The sequence below is a fragment of the Mus caroli genome, chromosome 4, assembly GCF_900094665.2.
Source record: "Mus caroli chromosome 4, CAROLI_EIJ_v1.1, whole genome shotgun sequence".
Classification (NCBI taxonomy): domain Eukaryota; kingdom Metazoa; phylum Chordata; class Mammalia; order Rodentia; family Muridae; genus Mus; species Mus caroli.
This window is the reverse complement of record NC_034573.1, coordinates 114,339,753-114,344,136: the sequence shown is the minus strand read 5'-3', so window position 1 is coordinate 114,344,136 and position 4,384 is coordinate 114,339,753. Positions and strand designations below refer to the sequence as shown.

The window sequence follows — 4,384 nt, the reverse complement described above, 5'->3', positions numbered from 1 at the left end:
GTTCAGGTGGGTTCTAGGGATCACATTCAGGCCCTCCTATCTGTAGGGCAAAAAAACCTCAGCCCCTCTCACCTTTTGTAGTTTTGAGATCAGCTTTTACTCTGTAACCTAGGCAGACCAAAACTCACTATGTAGCTCAGGCTAGCCTCAAACTCATGGCAATTCTCCTGCCTTAGTGTCTTACTTGGTAGGGTGATGACAGGCTTTTATGTCATCAGGCTTGCTAGGAAAAATTCAGCCAGGGGCGTCTTTATTCTTTATGTTCAAATACCACAGAAGTTCTATTCTGCAATGAGAGTTCAAGTCCCCACACTGCCACTTTGTTAGCTGTGTGTTCTCCAGGAAAATCACGCTACATGCTGGATCTTAGTGTCGCTGACAGGGCTCACTGCAGCACACATGTCCTGTGCGGTGTAAATGGCCAGCAATGATGATCCCTGCAGGGGACAGGGGTGGCTCTGGCATGACTCTTTACTTGTGTCACCTGCCCCCATGGAGGTGACACAGCCAATCCTTTGGACTTAGAATTGTTAGAAAGGAGGCCTTTCTGGGCCAGGAAGGGGGTGTTGATAACCCTTCTGTATACCATGACCTTCTCTTCCCAATCCCTAAGGCCCTGCCTCTCCCCTGCAATTCCAGGACAAGACTGAAAAGAACCTATCACTCCCGCTGAGACAGGGGCTTTCCCAGATGGGAGCTACATTCCTCAGCCTTCCGCTTTGGCCAGGAAATGCCACCTCAGCCCTTGTTCTGCCAGGGCAGACCTCAGCATCGAGCTGCCTCTGGGCTTTCACCACATTCCAGTCTTTGCCTCCTCACCCTGCAAAGTCCCAGCAGGACGTCTGGAGAAGTGTGGGCAGTGCCCATGCTCAGGCCTGCCCTGGGTTGGAGCGGGGAGAAAGAGTTCTAAAGCCTTTCTGGGAGGTCAGGGGTCAGACCCCTGGCCTGAGTTTCCTCTTACCCCAACCCCGACTCTGAGTTTTCTGACAGCAGCGTGTCTGACTTTGGTGTAGTTTCTGTGGTTTAATAAGCTACAAAACCGACATTATTTTAAGCCAATCTGGATATAGCACAAAAACTCTCACCCCGTCTGTTCTGTGAAACTCAGATACCCTGACGAGAACACAGCTCACAACCAACTAATACAATATTCTACTGGGCGCGCTGTCAGCGAGCCCCACGCGGGCGCCGGCTCCCCGGAGGCCAGCCCAGCCGCCGCACCACAGGCCCGAGCGGGGAAACGCGGCCCGGGCGCCGCGCAGGAGAAGGACCCGGGTGGGTGCTTCTCCAGGGCGCCGCGGGTCCTCTCCGCGCGTGGCCGGGGACCGGCCGCACCAGCCCCTCGCTCCCCGCCCCCTGCCCGGGGATGCGGGAGGAGAAGAGAGAGGAGGGGAGGAGAGGCGCGTTCTGGCCTGCTGACAGCAGCTCTACTCCCACAACCCGCATATGTCTGATTCCGAAGCAGGGAAGTGTGTCCAACACACCCAATGCAAAGACAGGTTGTTGAATATTTTTTCTCTCATCACTAAAAAGGATTCCCTGCTGGGTGCAATCAAGATCCATAAACTCGCGGCTCGAGTCGGTGTGAAAGCAGCGCTCCAGCCCAGACTCCCTCGCTGGCGCTAAATGCAGGCTCCGGGCGGGCGGGCGGGCGGAGATGCGCAGACATCCGCTTGCAGTCTGGCCTTGCGACCGGCAGTTCCCGGCACATTAGGCAGTGCGCTTATTTTGGGCTACGCTTCAGTGGATTAACTTTACGACGTAAAGTTTCGCGGTGCGGGTATGGTCCCTGTGGCGCCCCCCACCCCCGGTGCCCCCTCCCCCGACCCTTTTCTGTGCAGAGCCAGGGGCAAGTGAAGCGTCCTGACAGGGTTGTCAGCAGCCCGAGGGTCAGGCAAACACGGTAGGTGGCTCCCTGCTGACCCCTGGTTCCCTTGGAGAGGTGAGCAGTTGCTGACCTAGCCTGCCTCTGGGCTTGCAAGATACTCAGTGTCCTCGTCCCCTGGCAGACACCAGCTTCCCGGCTTTGAAGATCTTGCATCCATCTCTGGTGAGGTTGAGGGGTCCCCACCCCTCATTGTCCTCCTAATGGGACAGGAGGCCGCTGCTGCTTGAATAGCAAGCTCACCATCCCGCCCCACCCCTCATTGTCCTCCTAATGGGACAGGAGGCCAGGACACATCTTGGAGACTGGAGTACTGCTGGCCATGTAAAGACATTAGACCAGGACACATCTTGGAGACTGGAGTACTGCTGGCTATGTAAAGACGTTGTGTCTTCTTTACCTTCTGGGCTGATCCCTGCCCCCAAGTTGGGAGACTGAGGCAGTAAGTGCAGAGGTCGCTGCTGGGCTATAGGAGAACACTGGGGCCATTGAACAGAGATGTGAAAGGTGTGGGTGTTAGAAGTAGCCTCTTCCATTTCTTTCTGATGTTTGGGGAGGGAAGAGCTCAGAGTTCTTGTGGAAAGACAGGCCTCCCCTTCGCTCTCTGCACACTCTCCATGACCATCCTCTGGCCTTAAAATTCTCATAGACTACTAAGGGAAGACGAAAAGGGTCATCTCAAAACCAACTCTGCTCTCCCTCGGCACCCCATGGGGGAGGGGAGGGCATCGCGCACGGTGTGATCTGATCGTTGAGCGCTTCAGTGGTAGCAGACAGAGGGAGGTGCTCTCTGTGTGTGCGATCGATTACATAGAACGTATTCATCCAAAAAGGACCAGTGGTGCTGCCGTGATACAAGTGGGGGGCGGGGACACGACCCAGAGGTGATAATAGTCCTCCATCCAGCCCTCCATTCGCTCCATTTGCTCGCTCCTTTCCTGGGACTGACTGTGGGCCAGGTGAAGTGGCAAGGGCTGGAGACTGGGGAGAGGCAATGGTCCTGTCTCTCTCTGAGCCAGTGCCGAGCCAGGGCCAGAAGGGCCATCCCCTCTTCTCAGCCTGTGTCCTACTGGTCACATTCGCTGCTTGCAAGAGACCCCAGGGAGAATTTTGCCTGGGACAGCATCGCACACCAGTGCAAATAAATAGATAAATAAATAAAGAGAAAGGAAGTATCAGAAGGTTTAGGGGAGCCCTGAACTGAAAAATCCTCTTCTCCTCACTCATGAATCATAAATCATTCTGGTCTCCCCCCTCCCACCCCCCACCCCACAGATCAGCACATTGCAAAGACAGGTTGTTGAATATTTCTCTCTCATCAGTAAGAAGGCCTCCCTGCTGAGTGTAATCAAGAGCCATAAACCCTCCTTGCAGACTTGCAGAGTTGGTGTGAATCCAGCCCCTCTCAGCTGCCCTTGATTCAGACAGCTCTGGCCGGGCTGACAGCGCTGGCTGCTCTTCCCAGTGCTGTTGGAAGAGTCCAGAGCAAGGAGTGGGGGCTGGGACTCCTCATGTCTCCACCTTCACTGCTCTCTAATGGCCTGGGGTGGAACTCGGGATGCCTCTCCACCAAGGTCAGGATGGAGGGAAATTGATCCCTTCGGAGGAATCTGGGCAGTGAGACACGCTGTGGGCAAGCCTTGGCCCTCTCTGTATGTCCTTAGGTTCCCAGTGAGAGGAGAGGAGTCGGGAGGACTTCTGAGACCTTGTGTCTTGCTTCTTAGTGGGCTTCCTGGTCAGGTGGCATGGCTTCATTCCAGTTTTCAGAATTGCTTGTTTCCAGATGGGAGGGTGTGGGTATCAGGACCTAGTATTGCCCCCGCCCTGGGCAGGGATGGAGATGGGGAGATTGGCAGGAGAAGACAGAGTTGGGGAATAGTCAGAAAAGGCATCCTTCTGCTCTTTGGAAACCCATTGGCAGAACTAGGTTAGTCTTCAGACCTAGTCAGCGCTGGGCGAGAGCCTGTCCTCTCCTCTCCTTGGCTTTCTACTTCCAATGTGACCCTGTCTGATGTCACCACCACTGCCTAGACCCTTGGCTCGGACCACTTTTCTTCTGTGACTCACGAATGGCCCCCAATAGTCCATTCTGAATTAGCCAACAATCCCATGAAGACTTGAGCAAGGTGGCAAATCTGCCATGCATCCCCTTACCTCAGGGGCCTTGGAGTTTACCACCCCCTGTTCCTTTTCCTCCTCTTTGTAACAAGCTCCTAGGCGCACTTCAGGAACTTGTGGAGAGCTTTTCTGATCAGGGCCGACTGTGTTCCCTGGGCAATTGTGCAGTCAGGCCTACTAGCCTGTATCATGACCCTCGTGCTAGTGAGTGTCCCCCTCCTGCTGGTCAGGTGATTCCCCCTTAGGGCTCCAACTGAACAATTCTGTTCTGTGTACCCAGAGCCCGGCACTTACATTGGGGGGATGAACAAAACCAGAATTTTCTTTTCTTTTCTCTCCTCTCCTCTCCTCTCCTCTCCTCTCCTCTCCTCTCCTCTCCTC

The 4,384-nt window shown here is 54.9% G+C and overlaps 1 long non-coding RNA gene across 2 annotated transcripts in view; it reads left to right on the top strand.

The window, feature by feature from the left end:
• Nucleotides 1-2,175: 2,175 nt before the first annotated feature.
• Nucleotides 2,176-4,384, top strand: part of LOC110293669 — a 46,474-nt gene continuing 44,265 nt past the window's right edge. For both annotated transcript variants that reach the window (XR_002377832.2, XR_002377833.2), the window contains exon 1: nt 2,176-2,327. This is a non-coding gene — a long non-coding RNA (uncharacterized LOC110293669). The remainder of the gene's footprint in view (nt 2,328-4,384) is intronic.